Consider the following 19,618-nt stretch of genomic DNA (forward strand, 5'->3'; position numbering starts at 1 on the left):
AGCAGCATAATAAAAACAATTACCAACAGCATTCTTCAATGAACTGGAACAAATAGTTCTAAAATTCATATGGAAGCACCAAAGACCCCAAAGAGCGAAAGCAATCCTGAGAAGGAAGAATAAAGTGGGAGAGATCTCGCTCCCCAACTTCAAGATCTACTACAAAGCCACAGTAATCAAGACAATTTGGTACTGGCACAAGAACAGAGTCACAGACCAGTGGAACAGAATAGAGTCTCCAGACATTAACCCAAACATATATGGTCAATTAATATACAATAAAGGAGCCTTGGACATACAATGGGGAAATGAAATCCTCTTCAACAGCTGGTGTTGGCAAAACTGGACAGCTACATGTAAAAGAATGAAACTGGATCATTGTCTAACCTCATACACAAAAGTAAATTTGAATTGGATCAAAGGCCTGAATGTAAGCCATGAAACCATAAAACTCTTAGAAAAAAACATAGGCAAAAATCACTTAGACATAAGCATGAGCAACTTCTTCATGAACATATCACCCCAGGCAAGGGAAACAAAAGCAAAAATGAACAAGTGGGACTATATCAAGCTGAAAAGCTTCTTTACAGCAAAGGACACCATCAATAGAACAAACAGGTATCCTACAGTATGGGACAATATATTCATAAATGACAGATCCGATAAAGGGTTGACATCCAAAATATATAAATAGCTCATGTACCTCAACAAACAAAAAGTGAACAATCTAATTTAAAAATGGGCAGAAGAGCTGAACAGTTATCTAGAGAAGAAATTCAGATGGCCAACAGACACATGAAAAGATGCTCCACATTGCTAGTCATCAGAGAAATGCAAATTAAAACCACAATGAGATATCACCTCACACCAGTAAGGATGGCCACCATCCAAAAGACAAACAAACAACAACAAATGTTGGCAAGGTTGTGGAGAAAGGGGAATCCTCCTACACTGCTGGTGGGAATGTAAATTAGTTCAACAATTGTGGAAAGCAGTATAGAGGTTCCTCAAAAAGCTCAAAATGGGAATACCTTTTGACCCAGCAATTCCATTCCTAGGAATTTACCCTAAGAATGCAGCAGCCCAATTTGAAAAAAGACAGATGCACCCCTATGTTTATTGCAGTACTATTTACAATAACCAAGAAATGGAAGCAACCTAAATGTCCATCAGTAGATGAATGGATAAAGAAGATGTGGTAGATATACACAATGGAATATTATTCAGCCATAAGAAGAAAAAAAATCCTACCATTTGCAAGAACATGGACGGAGCTACAGGGTATTATGCTCAGTGAAATAAGCCAGGGAGAGAAAGACAAATAGTAAATGATTTCACTCATATGTAGAATTATAAGAACAAAGGAAAAACTGAAGGAACAAAACAGCAGCAGAATCACAGAACCCAAGAAAGGACTAACAGTTACCAAAGGGAAAGGAACTGGCGAGGATGGGTGGGAAGGGAGGGATAAGGGAGGGGGGAGAAGAAAGACCACCTTACAATTAGCAAGTATAATGTGGGGGGAGGGCCATGGGGAGGGCTGTGCAACACAGAGAAGACAAGTAGTGATTTTACAGCATCTTACTACGCTGATGGACAGTGACTAATGGAGTATGTGCGGGTGACTTGGTGAAGGGGGAGTCTAGTAAACAATGTTCTTCATGTAATTGTAGATTAATGATACCAAAAAAAGTGTAGGACTGTTTTTTCCCATTATTCTTTAGAAAGTTTTGTGTAGGATTGACATATGTCATCCTTATAGAAAAAAAAAGAAAACACTTGTAATAGATACACATAGGTAAAGAGAAAGGGATCAAGGAATATTACTATTACAAAAAATCATCACTCAAAGGAAAATAGCAAGAAAGGAACAGAACAAAGGAAGTACAAAAGAGTCAGAAAACAACAGAATGGCAGTAATAAGTCCCTACCTACCAACAATAAAATAAATGGGTTAAATTCCCAATTGAAATTTTGTACAGTGGCTGAATAGATCTTTAAAAAAAAACCTAACAATACATTGCCTACAGGATAAACAATTAGCACTAAGGACATACATAGGCTAAAAGTAAAGGGGTAAAATAAAGGTATTTCTTGTGGATGATAACCAAAAGAGAGCAAAGGTGATTATACTTAGAAAAAATAAACTAAGTTAAAAACTGACAGAAAATACAAAGATATTCATTATAAATGTAAAGGGGTCCAGTTCACCAATAGGATATAACAATTATAAATATATATGTACCCAACATTAGAGCACTCAACTGTATTAAGCAGATACAAATATTAAGCAGATACAAAATAACAGATTCAAAGGGAAAAATACACAATATACAATAATAGAAGGGGATTTAAATATCCCTCTCTCAACAATGGATAGATCATCCAGGCAGAAAATCAACAAGGAAACATTGGATTTGAACTATATGTTAGACCAATTGTACCTAAAAGACATGTGTAGAACATTCCATCTAACAACAGAATACACATACATCTCAAGAGCACTTGGAATATTCTTCAGGACAGACCATATTTTAGGTCATAAAACAAGCCTTAACAAATTTAATAAGATTAAAATCACACCAAATATCTTTTCCACCTTAATGGTATGAAACTGAATACCAAAATAGGAGGGATGCTGGAAAATTCACAAATATATGGAAATTGAACAAGATGCTCTTGAACAACCAGTGGGTCTAATAAGAAATGAAATGAGAAATAAAAATATTTCTTGAAACAAAGAAAAATGGAAACACAACATACCAAAATATACAGGATGTAGCAGAAGCAATTCTAAGAAGAAAATTTACATCAAGAAATGTCTACATTAAGAAAAAAGAGAAAAATTTCAGATAAACTACCTAATTTTACACCTCAAAGAACTGGAAAAAGAAGAAAAACCTGAACCCAAAATTACCAGAAGAAATCAAGTAATGAAGGACAGAGCAGAAATTAATGGAATGGTGAGAAGGAAAACAATAGAAAAGATAAATGAAACTAAAAAAAATTTTTTTAAAGAACAACAAGTTTGATAAACATTCACCTAGACTAAGGGAAAAAAAGGAAGACTCAAATAAGTAAAATCAGACATCAAGGAGGAGGCTTTACAACTGATGCCACCAAAATACAAAGGATCATTAAAGACTACTCTATACAATGATACACCAACAAATTCGATGAACTAAAAGAAATGGTTAAACCTTCCAAGACTGAGTCATGAAGAAATAAAAGGTTGGACACACCCATAAAAAGTAAGGTATTGAAGCAGTAGTCAAAATCCTCCCAAGAAAAGCATGGGATTTGATAGCTTACCTAGTGAATTTTACCAAACATTCTTTCAAAAAATTGAAAACAAGGAAACACTCCCAAATTAATTTTATGAAACTATCATTACCTGAAACCAAATCCAGATTAAGTGCACTAAAATAAAAGAAAATACAGGCAATATTCCTGATGAATATGAATATAGCTGCAAAATTCTAAATAAAATATTAGCAAACTAAATTGAACAGAACAGTAAAAGGATCACATAACCTGATAAAGCAGGATTTATCCCTGGGATGCAAAAATAGTTTAACATCTCCAAATCAATAAATATTATACTGCACACTAATAGAATGAAATATAAAGATAATTATCATTAAAGGGTGCAGAAAAAGCATTTAACAAAATTTAACAGTGTTTCATGATTTTTAAAACTCTCCACAAATTATATGTGGAGAATGTAGAATTGGAAGGAATGTATACCTCAACCTAATAACATTCACATACAACAAGACCACAGATAACTTATACCCTGATGAAGAGCTAAAAGCTTTTCCTCTGAGATCAGGAAAAATACAAAGATGCCAAAGATACGAAAATTGCCTGCACTCAGGACCCTGCCAGACCTCATCCTATGTATATCTTTTCATCTGGCTCTTCCTGTATTCTTTATTATATCCTTTAATAAATTGATAAATGTTACTGTTTCCCTGAGTTGTGTGAATCACTCTAGCAAATTAATCAAACCCAAGGAGGGTGTCTTTGGAACCTCCAATTTATAACTGGTTGGTCTGCACAAGTGATAATTTGGGCCTGAGACTGGCATCTGAAGCATGTATGTGTATGTAATGGGGTCACTATTGTGAGACTGAGCCCTTAATATGTGGGATATGATGCTATCTCTGGGTCGATAGTATCAGAATAGACTTAAATTGAAGGACGTCCAGCTGATGTCAGAGACTTGCTTGTTGTTTTGGGGAAAAATTCCTACATATTTTGTGACCCAAAATGTCAGAAGTAAAGCATTTGTTTGAGTAGTAAAAGAAACATGTAGCAGGGGGTGGAGCAATATCGCGGCATGAGTAGAGCAGCAGAAATCTCCTCCCAAAACCACATATATTTATGAAAATATAACAAAGACATCTCTTCCTAGAATAGAGACCAGAGGACACAGGAAAACATCCAGACCACATTCACACCTGAGAGAACCCAGCACCTCATGAAGAGGGTAAGATACAAGCCCCGGCCTGGTGGGACCTGAGAACCCCTTTCCCCAGCTCCTGGCGGGAGGAGAGGAGTTGGAGAGAGGAGGGAGAGGGAGCCCAGGACTGCTAAACACCCAGCCCCAGCCATACGCAGAAGAGTGCAGACAGTGCATGCGGGGGGGGGGGGGTCCTGGATATTAGGGAAACAGGACAGCAAGACCTGTGAGCAGAACCCTGAGGCTGGTGTCAGGGGACAAAGAAAAGCGAACGGCTTTTTTTTTTTTTTTTTTTGCGAGTGCTTTTTGGAAGTCTTAAAGGGACAGGGACCCCAAAAACGGATGGAAGCGTCCTGGGACACTTAGACGGCAGCAGGGAATCTAGAGATCTCTGGGCACTCTAACCCCCTGGGCAGCAGGGAGCATGGAAGCCGCTCATGGAGATAAATAGCCTCCCAGCCACTCCTGCTTCAACGCAGCTCCACCATATGGGAGCAGCAGCCCGAGGCAAGCCATGCCCACAGCAACAGTGGAGATAAACTCCATAGCAGACGGGCAGGAATCAGAAGCCCTTTATGAGTGCACCTGCCCAGCACAAGCCATTAGAGGTCGCTGTTCTCCCAGGAGAGGAAGGCCACAAACCAACAAGAAGGGAAGTTCTTCCAGCTGTCACTCATGCTAGCTCCGCAAACTATCTCTATCACCATGAAAAGGCAAAATTACAGAAAGACCAAGATCAAAGAGTCAACACCAGAGAAGGAGACAGACCTAACCAGTCTTCCTGAAAAAGAATTCAAAATAAAAATCATAAACATGCTGACAGAGATGCAGAGAAATATACAAAAGTTAAGGGATGAAGTCCAGAGGGAGATTACAGATGCAAGGAAGGAGATTACAGAAGAGAAACAAATTCTAGAAGGATTTATGAGCAGAATGGATAAGATGCAAGAGGCCATTGATGGAATAGAAACGAGAGAACAGGAACGCATAGAAGCTGACACACAGAGAGATAAAAGGATCTCCAGGTATGAAACAATATAAAGAGAACTGTGTGACCAATACAAAAGGAACAATATCCACATTATAGGGGTACCAGAAAAGAAGAGAGAGAAAAAGGGATAGAAAGTGTCATTGAAGAAATAATTGCTGAAAACTTCCCCAAACTGGGGGAGGAAATAATCGAACAGACCACGGAAATACACAGAACTCCCAACAGAAAGGACCCAAGGAGGACAACACCAAGACACATAATAATTAAAATGGCAAAGATGAAGGACAAGGAAAGAGTTTTAAAGGCAGCTAGAGAGAAAAAGGTCACCTATAAAGGAAAACCATCCAGGCTATCATCAGACTTCTCAACAGAAACTTTACAGGCCAAAAGAGAATGGCATGATATATTTATTGCAATTAAACAGAAGAGCATTGAACCAAGGATACTGTATCCAGCATGATTATCATTTAAATATGAAGGAGGGATTAAACAATTCCCAGACAAGCAAAAGTTGAGAGAATTTGCTTCCCACAAACCACATCCACAGGGTATTTTAGAGGGACTGTTCTAGATGGGAGCACTCCTAAGACTAAACAGATGTCACCAGAGAAAATAAAATCATAGCAATGAAAGCAGACCAACCAAATACTAACTAAAGACAAAAAATAAAATCAACTACCCACAAAAAGCAGTTAAAGGAAACACGAAAGAGCACAGAATAAAAAAATCAAGATAAAAAGAATGGACGAGGAGGAATAAGAAGGGAGAGAAGAAAAGAATATCCAGACAGTGTATATAACAGCTCAATAAGCAAGCTAAGTTAGGCAGTAAGATACTAAAGAAGCTAACCTTGAACCTTTGGTAACCACGACTCTAAAGCCTGCAATGGCAATAAGTACATACCTTTCAATAGTCGCCCTAAATGTAAATGGACTAATGCAACAATCAAAAGACACAGAGTAACAGAATGGATAAAAAAGCAAGACCCATCTATATGCTGCTTACAAGAAACTCACCTCAAACCCAAAGATATGCAAAAACTAAAAGTCAAGGGATGGAAAAACATATTTCAGGCAAACAACAGAGAGAAGAAAGCAGGGGTTGCAGTACTAGTATCAGACAAAAAAGACTTCAAAACAAAGAAAGTAACAAGAGATAAAGAAGGACATTACATAATGATAAAGGGCTCAGTGCAACAAGAGGATATAAGCATTCTAAATATATATGCACCCAACACAGGAGCACCAGCATATGTGAAAAAAATACTAACAGAACGAAAGAGGGAAATAGATTGCAAAGCATTCATCTTAGGAGACTTCAACACACCACTCACTCCAAAGTATAGATCCACCGGGCAGAATATAAGTAATGACACACAGGCATTGAACAACACACTAGAACAGATGGACATAACAGACATCTATAGAACTCTACATCCAAAAGCAACAGGATATACATTCTTCTCAAGTGCACATGGAACATTCTCCAGAATAGACCACATACTAGCTCACCAGAAGAGCCTCAGTAAATTCCAAAATATTGAAATTCTACCAACCAATTTTTCAGAACACAAAGGTATAAAACTAGAAATAAATTCTACAAAGAAAACAAAAAGGCTCACATACACATGGAGGCTTAACAACAGGCTCCTAAATAATCAATGGATCAATGAACAAAGCAAAATAGAGATCAAGGAATATATAGAAACAAATGACAACAACAACACAAAGCCCTAACTTCGGTGGGATGCAGTGAAAGCAGTCCTAAGAGGAAAGTATATAGCGATCCAGGAACACTTGAAGAAGAAAGAACAATCCCAAATGAATAGTCTAGCATCACAACTATCAAAACTGGAAAAAGAAGAACAAATGAGGCCTAAAGTCAGCAGAAGGAGGAACATAATTAAGATGAGAGAAGAAATAAACAAAATTGAGAAGAATAAAACAATAGCAAAAATCAATGAAACGAAGAGCTGGTTCTTTGAGAAAATAAACAAAATAGATAAGCCTCTATCCAAACTTATTAAGAGAAAAAGAGAATCAACACAAATCAACAGAATCAGAAATGAGAATGGAAAACTCACAACAGACTCCACAGAAATACAAAGAATTATTACAGACTACTATGAAAACCTATATGCCAACAAACTGGAAAACGTAGAAGAAATGGACAACTTCCTAGAAAAATACAACCTCCCAAGACTGACCAAGTAAGAAACACAAAAGTTAAACAAACCAATTATGAGCAAAGAAATTGAAATGGTAATCAAAAAACTACCCAAGAACAAAATCCCGGGGCCGGATGGATTTACCTTGGAATTTTATCAGACACAGAGAGAAGACATAATACCCATTCTCCTTAAAGTGTTCCAAAAAAAAGAAGAGGAGGGAATACTCCCAAACTCATTCTATGAAGCCAACAACACCCTAATACCAAAACCAGGCAAAGACCCCACCAAAAAAGAAAATTACAGACCAATATCCCTGATGAATGTACATGCTAAAATACTCAATAAAATATTAGCAAACAGAATTCAACAGTATATCAAAAGGATCATACACCATGACCAAGTGGGATTCATGCCAGGGATGCAAGGATGGTACAACATTCGAAAATCCATCAACATCATCCACTACATCAACAAAATGAATGACAAAAACCACATCATTTCCATAGATGCTGAAAAAGCAGTTGACAAAATTCAACATCCATTCATGACAAAAAGTCTCAGCATAATGGGAATATAGGGCAAGTACCTCAATATATAAAGGCCACATATCATAAACCCACAGCCAACATTATGCTGAACAGTGAGAAGCTGAAAGCTTTTCCTCTGAGATTGGGAACTAGACAGGGATGCCCACTCTCCCCACTGCTATTTAACATAGTACTGGAGGTCCTAGCCATGGCAATCAGAAAAAACAAATAAATACAAGGAATCCAGATTGGTAAAGAAGAAGTTAAACTGTTACTATTTGCAGATGACATGATATTGTACATAAAATACCATAAAGACTCCACCCCAAAACTACTAGAACTGATATCGGAATACAGCAAAGTTGCAGGATACAAAATTAACACACAGTAATCTGTAGCTCTCCTTTACACTAACAATGAACCAATAGAAACAGAAATCAGGAAAACAATTCCATTCACAATTGCATCAAAAAGAATAAAATACCTAGGAATAAATCTAACCAATGAATTGAATGACCTATACTCTGAAAACTACAAGTCAATCTTAAGAGAAATTAAAGGGGACACTAACAAATGGAAACTCATCCCATGCTCATTGCGAGGAAGAATTAATATCGTCAAATTGGCCATCCTGCCCAAAGCAATATACAGGTTGATGCAATCCCTATGAAACTACCAGCAACATTCTTCAATGAACTGAAACAAATAATTCAAAAATTCATATGGAAACACCAAAGACCCCGAATAGCCAAAGCAAACCTGAGAAAGAAGAATGAAGTAGGGGAGAACTCACCCCCCAACTTCAAGCTCTACTATAAAGCCATAGTAATCAAGACAATTTGGTACTGGCACAAGAACAGAGCCACAGACCAGTGGAACAGACTGGAGACTCCAGACATTAACCCAGACATATATGGTCAATTAATATTTGATAAAGGAGCCATGGACATACAATGGCGAAATGACAGTCTCCTCAACAGATGGTGCTGGCAAAACTGGACAGCTACATGCAGGAGAATGAAACTGGACCATTGTCTAACCCCATATACAAAAGTAAATTCAAAATGGATCAAAGACCTGAATGTAAGTCATGAAACCATTAAACTCGTGGAAAATAATATAGGCAAAAACCTCTTAGTCATAAACACGAGTGACTTCTTCTTGAACATATCTCCGCGGGCAAGGAAAACAACAGCAAAAATGAACAAGTCGGACTACATTAAGCTGAAAAGTTTCTGTACAGCAAAAGACACCATCAATAGAACAAAAAGGAACCCTGCAGTATGGGAGAATATATTTGAAAATGACAGATCCAATAAAGGCTTGACGTCCAGAATATATAAAGAGCTCACACACCTCAACAAACAAAAATCAAATAACCCAATTAAAAAATGGGCAGAGGAACTGAACAGACAGTTCTCTAAAAAAGAAATTCAGATGGCCAACAGACACATGAAAAGATGCTCCACATCACTAATTATCAGAGAAATGCAAATTAAAACTAAAATGAGGTATCACCTCACACCAGTAAGGATGGCTGCCATCCAAAAGACAAATAACAACAAATGTTGGGTAGGCTGTGGAGAAAGGGGAACCCTCCTACACTGCTGGTGGGAATATAAATTAGTTCAACCATTGTGGAAAGCAGTATGGAGGTACATCAAAATGCTCAAAACAGACTCACCATTTGACCCAGGAATTTCACTCCTAGGAATTTACCCTAAGAACGCAGCAATCAAGTTTGAGAAAGACAGGTGCACCCCTATGTTTATCGCAGCACTATTTACAATATCCAAGAATTGGAAGCTACCTAAATGTCCATCGATAGATGAATGAATAAAGAAAATGTGGTACATATACACAATGGAATACTACTCAGCCATAAGAAGAGGGCAAATCCTACCATTTGCATTAACATGGATGGAGCTGGAGGATATTATGCTCAGCGAAATAAGCCAAGCAGAGAAAGAGAAATACCAAATGATTTCACTCCTCTGTGGAGTAAAAGAACAAAGGAAAAACTGAAGGAACAAAACAGCAGCAGACTCACAGAACTGAAGAATGGACTAACAGGTACCAAAGGGAAAGGGATTGGGGAGGATGGGTTGGTAGGGAAGGATATGGGGGGGGGAGAAGGGGGGTGTTAAGATTAGCATGCATGGGTGGGTGGGAGAAAGGGGATGGCTGTAAAACACAGAGAAGACAAGTAGTTATTCTACAACATTTTGCTATGCTGATGGACAGTGACTGTAAAGGGGTTTATAGGGGGACCTGGTTATACAGAGGATCAAAGCCTAAGTTGGCTACCCAGAAAATGAACTAAGTTACGATATGAAAAAGAACTTCCAACATCAGCACTCTCTGGAAGACCTATGCTAGAAGATGATCATCAAAAACCCCAACAAATATCCATGCGCTGCTACACGTGTAGATGCACTCATCCCACCAGTTCCTGGACTTGCCATGGGAATGAAGAAGGAGATATCTAAGCTGGCCTGTGCATACAGTAAAACAAGAAATTTGACTGGATCTATACTGTTGGCACTCAACCAAGAACTAGAAGTGCAAATTGTAGTGCTCCAAAATCTTACAACTACAGACTATTTACTGTTAAAAGAACATATGGGATGTTAACAGTCCCAGGAATGGGCTGTTTTAATTTGTCTGATTTCTCTCAGACTGTTCAAGTTCAGTTGGACAATATCCACCATATCATAGATAAGTTTTCACTAATGCCTAAGGTGCCTAACTGGTCTTCTTGGTTTCACTGGAGATTGCTGGTAATTATAGGTCTGCTTTGGTTATGTAACTGTACTCCTATTATGTTAATGTGTGTGTGCAATTTAATTAGTAGTTTAAAACCTATACATGCTTATGTTACTCTACAAGAAGATATGTCAAAGAAATTTTCAATCTTCCCATGTTTTCTTCTGCCTGCTACTTCTATAGCTTTTCTTCTTCCTTCCTAATTACAACCCTTGAATAGAATTCGTGCCTCATATCGAATTTACCATGTATCATAATTCTTCCACATGGTAAAGATACCTCAAGACAAACGCTGGGCATAGAAGCCACAGGGCATAAATATGCAAAGAAGTAAAAAGCTGACCTTTTCAAACAATAAGGCTTCTCTCTCACTTACCAACTTTACATTTCCCTGTATGGCCCCGGAAGATGACTGGTTAGCCAGAGACGGGTAAGATTCCTCAAGGGAGGAAAAACCTAAGATAGGCACAGTCGCAGGGGGGCCATCAGGTGAATAATTGGGGATCAACAGAGGTGAGGCTTAGAACCTCTCCCCCTCTGTTCTGAGAGAAATCTGCTGCATCCGTGGATGTTTTATTGCCATTGTCTAGCTTGGATTAACACATAGTCTACAGGCACACACCTGATCATCTACATTTGCTCTCTTACAGCACTAAACTATGTTTTTTACCTTTATCTTGCACCTACCTACCACTTCAGCATTTTATTAAAAATAATAATAATAAAGAGAGAAATGTGGTATCCACATATAAATCAAGTATAAAAATCAAACGAATATTCATATTTGGACTGATTGTTTATAGTTCATAATGCATGATCCAAACCGAAAGTTTCTGTGATGATTACCCTTGTACTGTTCACCATGTAACTTATTCACTATGTAAGAATTTGTTCTCCATGTAAGAACTTGTTCGTTATGCTTCAGAAGATTGGAGACTGACGAAAATTAGGCTTGGGTTGGATTAATGATTGTGCATTGAGCATTGACTCCCCTATACAGAATTTTATTGTTGTTAAAAACCATTTGGTCAATAAATAGGAGAGATGCCCTCACAAAAAAAAAGTACACACTTCCAATTTTAAAATAAATAAGTAACTGGGATGTAATGTATAGCATAAGGAATATAGTCAAAATATTGTAACAAATTGGTGTGGTGATAGCTGGTACCTAGAATTATCATGTATATAAATGTTGAATCACTGTGTTGTACACCTGAAACTAATGTAATACTGTGTGTCAACTACCCTTCAATAAAAAATAATTATCTACAAAAAAAAGCCACCTGATGATCTTAATTCATGATAAAACCTTTCGAGAAAATGGGTATAGAGGGATATGCCTCAACATAATAAAGGCCATAAATGACAAACCCATAGCCAATACTGAATATCAGAAACCTGAAAGCTTTCCCTCTAAGATCAAGGAACAAGACAAGGATGCCCATTCTCACCACTTTTATTCAACATAGTACTAAAGGACCTAGCCACAACAATCAGACAACACAAAGAGATAAAACGCATCCAAATTGGTAAGGAAGAAGTTAAATTCTCACTATTTCAAGATGACATGATATTATACATAGAAAACCCTAAAGACCCCACCAATAAACCATTAGAACTAATAACTGAATTCAACAAATTTTCAGGATACAAAATTAGTACACAGAAATCTGTTGCATTCCTATATACTAACAGCAAACTAGCAGAAAGAGATATCAGGAAAATAATTCCATATATAATTGCATCAAAAGTAAAATAAAATACCTAGGAATCAACCTAACCAAGGGGGTGAAAGACCTATACTCTGAAAACTATGAAATACTCATGACAGAAATTCAAGAAGACACAAATAAATGGAAATATATCCAGTTCTTGTGGATAGGAAGATTTAATATTGTCAAAATGGCCATCCTGTTCAAAGCAATTTAGAGATTCAATGCAAATCCTCTCAAAATACCAACCCCCATTTTTTCAATTAACTTGAATAAATAGTTCTCTAAAATTCTTATGGAACCACTAAAGACCCCGAATAGCCAAAGCAATCCTGAGAAAGAAGAGCAAAGCTGTGGATATTATGTTCCATGATCTCAAGCTTCTACAAAGCCACAGTAATCAAAACAGCTTGGTCATGCACAAGAACAGACACATACAAGAGTGAAACAGTATAGAGAGCCCAGATATGCACCAACACATATATGGTGAATTAATCCACAATAAAGGAGTCATGAATATACAATGGGAAAAGACATCTTCTTCAATAACTGGTGTTGGGAAAAATGGACAGATATATGCAAGAGAATGAGTCTAATTCCATACATAAAAGTAAACTTGAAATGGATCAAAGACCTGAATGTAAGATATGAATCCTTAAAACTCTTAGAAGAAATTATAGGCAAAAATCCTTTGAACATAAGTATGGACTTATCTCTTTATGAAAAGGAAACAAAATAAATATGAACACTAGGACTACATCAAACTACAAAGGTTCTGTACAGCAAAGGACACCATCAGCAGAACAAAAAGCAACCTCCCATATTGGGGAATATATTCATAAACTCATTCAGTAAAGCACTAACATCCAAAATATATAAAGAACTCCTATGCCTCAACACCCAACAAATAACCTGGTTAAATAATGGGCCAAGGACCTGAATAGACATTTCTCCAAAGAAATACAGATGTTCAAAAGGAACATGTAAAGATGATCCATATCACTAATAATCAGGGAAATACAAATCAAAACCACAATGAGATGCCACTTCACACCAGTTACAATGGCCACTGTGCATAAGACAAGAAATAACAAAAATTGGCAAGGATGTTGAGAAAAGGGAACCCTCCTACATTATTTGTGGGAATGAAAATTGCTACAACTAACAACCACTGTGGAAAGCAGTATGGAGGTTTCTCAAAAAAGTAAAAATAGAAATACCATTTGATCCAGTAATTCCACTTCTAGGAATTTTCCTGAGGAAAAAATCTGTGATTCAAAAAGAAATACACACCCCTATGTGTATTCTTGCATTTTTTTTTTTACAAAAGACACTATATGGAAGCAATCTAAGTGTCCATCAGTAGATGAATGGATGATGGAACATATGCACAATGGAAATTATTCAGCCGTAAAAAAGAAATTCTGCTGTTTCAGCATGGATGGATCTAGAGCGTATTATGCCCATTGAAATAAGCCAGGTGTAAAAAGACAAATACCATGTGATTTTACTTATTTGTGAAATATAAAAACAAAGCAGAACAGAGTTAACAGCTGTAGACTCATAGACAGTAAGACGTGACTAGTGGTTACTGCAGTGGAAGGCTTGGGGGGATGGAGAGGTTGAGGGGGGAAAGGGGCAAAAAAATTCTCAATCATAATATAAGTTGGTCACAGGGATAGTAACACAACATGAGCAATATAGTCAATGATTCTGTAATATCTACATATGTTGACAGTAATCGCATTAGTATTGGTGAGGATTTAATAATACAGGTAACTGTTGAACCACTGTGTTGCATGCAACACAGTGGTTCAACAGTTATCCATATTAAAAATACTACAATTTTTAAAAGTAGTAAAATCATTTACTTTGAAAAATTGTGAGACTCACTATATCATGTGTAAAGGAAGACATCAAATAGATAAATCATGAAATGGGGAGTTAAAAATATAGTGCTGTTAGAATGTGATTGAATTTAAATGACCATTAACTTAATATAGGCTGTTATAAATGTAAGCTATCTCTAAAGTCCTTGTTCACAAGGGAAGAGAGCAAGAGAAGAAGAAAGGATCATAAAATGTATTAAAATGTATTAAATGTGTTAAAATGTATTAAAAGGGTCATTCATCACAATGAAGTAGGATTTATTCCATGGGTGCAATGATGGTTCAATAGCCACAAATCAATATGAGACACTACATTAATAAAAGACAGGATAAAAACCATGTGATCATCTTAATAGATGCTGAAAAAGCATTTGACAAAAATAAACCACCATCCTTATATGACAAAAATTCTCAATAAAGTGGGTATAGAGGAAAGAATGTACCACAACATAATAAAAGCCATATATGAAAAATCAAAGCTAACATTATACTCAATGCAGAAAAACTAAAAGCTTTTCCTCTAAGATCAGGAACAAGACTAGGATGCCCACTCTTGCCACATTTATTCAACACAGTACCATAGGTTCTAGCCATAGCAATGAGACAAGAAAAAAATAAAAGGCTTCAAAATAGGTAAGAAATAATAAAATTGTCACTATTTACCCGAAGACTATGCCTAAAACTATCAGTGCTAATAAATTAATTAAGTGAAGTTGCATATTACATATACTAACAGAAAAAGAAATTAAGAAAACAGTCCCATTTACGATTGTATCAAAAAGTATAAAATACTTAGCAAGAAATTTAACCATGGGCAAAAAATACCTCTACTCTGGAAACTATAGGACACTGATAATAGAAAATGAGGACACAGGTGCCTTGCCCTAGTATTATGGTAACAAGGAGTGGTTCCTGGCTGTTCCTGGAACTGCAGTCCAGGGATGCGCCCCAGCTGCTTGTTCTAAAATGGCATCTTTAAACAAAATAGTTTCATTTTAGCTGGTTTTGGAGGATCACCTATGCTACAGAGGCATCTGCATATCATATTTATGTCTATGAGACTAGATGAGTGCCGGGGGCTGGAGTGCAGATAGAAAATTCCTTTTCTGCATTTAAAGGTAGGGAAGAGGAAAAAGAGTGGCAAAGAAGAATTGGAAAGAGTATCTACTGAATGAAGAGGAAACCCAGGTGAGGGTCTTTAATGGTCATCATTTTGTTTCAAGGAAGTTATTACAGGGGAATTTGCTTGGTGAAAGCTTGGAAGGTGGACAGAGCAGGAAATGTGATTTTCAGGAAAAGTACAAGTTATTTCAATCTGCTGACATGAAAAGCTACCGCAATCACAGTGGTAGAGGTTGAAGAAATTGTGGATATTGGATCACTTGCCCCAGGAGACATTCATATTCCTAGGATTTATGTACATCACCTTATAAAGGAAGAAAAATATGGGAAAAGAATTGAGTGTTTATCAATCTGGAAAGAGGGAAATGTAAAAACCAAATCCAGTAAACCTGAAGATAATGTAAGCTCTTGAATTTGAGGATGGTATGTATGCTAATTTAGGCATAGGAATCCCACTTCTGGACAACAATTATCAACCCAAATATCAATGCTTATCTGCAAAATGAAAATGGAGGCCTGGGTTTGGGTCCATATCCATTACAAAATAAAGTATATGTAGAGCTAATCAATGCAGGCAAGAAAATGGTTACTGTTCTACCAGGAACCTCTCATTCCTCAGGCAATGGATCATTTGTGATTATTAGAGGGGAATGTGTCAATCTCACAATGGTAAGAGCAATGCAGGTTTTGAAATATAGTGACCTGGCTAACTGAATGATACTGGGAAGATGGTGAAAAGAATCGGAGGTGCTATGGATCTGGTGTCCAGTGCTAAACCAAAGTGGTGGTCACCATGGAGCATTCTGCAAAGGGAAATGCACATAATATCATGGAGAAATATACATTTGGAAAGCAAAGTGTCCACCGCATCATTATTGAAAAGGCTGTGCTTGACATGGACAACCAGAAAGGGCTGACTCTGATTGAAATCTGGAAAAGTCTGACAGTGAATGACATAAAAAAAAGAGCACTGGGTATAATTTTGCAGTTTCACCAAAATTCATACCAGTGCGGCAGATCTCAAGTTGAAATGTGGAATAGACATTTGTCCTAGGTTATGTGTTTTTCATTTTAACCACATAGGGTTTCATTGAAAGGCCGTCAATAATTATAATTGTATATTTAACAAGCAGCTTTTGATATTTCCTTCTGCCATTTTATGCTTTATGCAGCCATATAGACTTTTTTCTCTTGAAAATGATGTGACATTTTAATGAAAAACAAAAAGAAAAAATATAAGTAAATATCTTTTTGTTTCATAAGTGTTGAGAAGTCTGTCTTTACAATTTGTGCTCACATTGGATTTATCTTCATCTTCTTTGGTACGTACACTAAATTGTGCTCAGTTTGTGTCAAAATGGGTCCTTAAGAAGAGTTTCATTGATGTGTTTTCTCTCCTAACTAAATCATGACATGTAGAAAAAAAAATGAATGACGGAAAAAATTACTCCACTCAGAGTATATCCAGGGTAGCTTTATACTAGTCCTGAAAGATAACATATGTGAGTTTTGATTAGGAGAAAAAAATGTTTAACAATTATGTTTTTCCTTCAGCCTTCTCTGAGTTTTCTTTTGGAGATTTTGTTATAACATCTTGTTTCCCTAGAACATCTCTCCTCCTCCTGCACTTTTTGTAACTAAATAGAACTAAATTCCATGAAAACAAGCAGGAATATCTGTGTGAGAGGAGTAGCTGGTTTGTGGGAGAGACTGAAGGGTATAAGGTCTATAGGGGCTGACATCCTACCATGAGGTTGCCTTTATAAACCAACCATCTGTGCTTTGCCAAATAAGGTTTATTGTAGGAAAGGGCTATAAGCCTAACTGATCTAGTCAGTTTTCTCATTTAAAAATAGTGCTGCATTCCTATGTATGTAGAAGGTCTTTAAGATTCTTTCTCTATATTATTAAGGCCCATTGGGCTACTTGTACAATACCTCCTCTTATCCAAGAAAGACTGTAGGATAATTTATCCATAGTCACAATGACAGTAGATTTTTTAAAGGCTTTCTTATTTATGCTCAGAAAAGTTTTGTAATAATGAATGCCTTTTTCTACAGAACAGTGTTCTTCTGCCTAGGCTACTTCCTTGAACAAAGTACTTTTAATTTAGCTTTATCCTATCAGGGGAAATAATGGTAAGTAAATCCAGGATTTAAAGAACTGTGAACTTTCATTGTTAGAAAACATGGTAGATTGGGTTTTGTAAGGAGTTTCTCAGTGGTATCCTCAGTACCAAACATTTCCCCAGAAGGTATACCAAGTATCTTGGATATCAAGTGGAAGAAAAGTTCAGTTACCTGAAAACAGTCCAGGCAGCTGCCCTCTACACAGAGGTAAGCATGGTACAGTGTAATATATCATACTTTGGGTACCAGGTTTAGGAAGTTACACATGTTCTTATGTGATGGTTTACATTGACACTTTCTCTTTGAGTACAGCTACGTTTGTGTCATATACAGTATTAGAAGGAGGAGAGAGGTTTTTTTGTAAGTATCACACTCTATATATAAAATATTCTTTCTGTCTGGCTGCATGCTTGAAAGTATATTCTCCTGATACTGGTAAAAAGGACTCTTAGAATTTGTGAGGACAGGAGAGTAATATATATCTATGTTGGAGTTATGATTTGGAAAAATGTATGTTATTGATGGTTACTATATTTGCAGACTTACTTGCTTGTCATTACAGTCTGTTACTTTAAGGTAATGTGATTCTAAGAATGTTTCCAACTTTGAGTGGCAAAGTCAAAATAGATGACTTTATAATATTTCTGATCAAAGAGTACCATGGATGTTAATAAATGCATTAATAGATATAGTAAATATTTCAAAGTAAAAAAATGAAGACACACATAAATAGAAAGATATATTGTATTCACAGATTAGAAGAAATAATGTTAAAATACCCATGCTACCCAAAGAAATCTACAGATTCTTTGAAATCCCTATCAAAATACCAATGGCATTTTTCAATGAACTAGAGCAAATTACCCTAAAATTCATATGGAACTATGTTTAGTACACATGGTGTGGGGGATCATGGGGAGAACACTGTATCACAGAGAAGGGACATAGTGGATCTCTGGCAAGTTGCTGCACTGATGGACAGTGACTGCATTGGGGTATGGGTGGGGACTTGATAATATGGGTAAATGTAGTAACCACATTGATTTTTCATGTGAAACCTTCACAAGAGTGTATATCAATCATACCTTAATAAAAATTTTAAAAAATTCATATGGATCTACAAAAGACCCCCAATAACCAAAGCAATCCGGAGAAAGAAAAAAGTTGGCAGTATTACACTCCCTGACTTCAAATTATATTACAAAGCTACAGTAATCAAAACAGTATGGTGCTGAGACAAAACATACCCATAGATCAATGGAACAGAAAAGAGAGCCCATATATAAACTCACACATGTATAGTCAATTAATGTATGATAAGGAAGCCATGAATATACAATGTGAAAAAGACAGACTCTTCAATAACTGATGTTAGGAACACTGGACAACTTTATGCAAAGGAATGAAACTGGATTACTGTCTAATTCCATACACAAAAGTAAACTTGAAATGGATTAAAGACCTAAATGTAAGACATGAAAGCATAAAACTCAGAGAAGAAAACATAGGCAAAAATCTCTTGAACGTAAGTACGAGCAATTTTTTTCTGGACACATCTCCTCAGGCAACAGAAACAAAAGCTCTGTACAACAAAGGATACCATCAGCAGAACAGAAAGCCATCCTACAGTATCGGAGAATATATTTGTAGATAACTCATCTGATAAGGAGTTAACATCCAAAAGATATACAGGAACTCACACACTTAAACACCCAAAAAACAGATAACCTGATTAAAAAATGGGTGGAGGACCTGAACAGACATTTCTTCTCCAAAGAAGAAATACAGATGGCCAACAGGAACATGAGAAGATGCTCCAGATCACTAATCATTAAAAAAATGCAAAT

The 19,618-nt window shown here is 36.6% G+C and overlaps 1 pseudogene; it reads left to right on the forward strand.

Moving 5' to 3' along the window:
- The first annotated feature begins 14,322 nt into the window (after window positions 1-14,322).
- LOC108396917 (succinyl-CoA:3-ketoacid coenzyme A transferase 1, mitochondrial pseudogene) lies at window positions 14,323-16,671 on the forward strand (annotated as a pseudogene).
- Window positions 16,672-19,618: the final 2,947 nt, after the last annotated feature.

This window comes from Manis javanica, chromosome X, assembly GCF_040802235.1.
Source record: "Manis javanica isolate MJ-LG chromosome X, MJ_LKY, whole genome shotgun sequence".
Classification (NCBI taxonomy): Eukaryota; Metazoa; Chordata; class Mammalia; order Pholidota; family Manidae; genus Manis; species Manis javanica.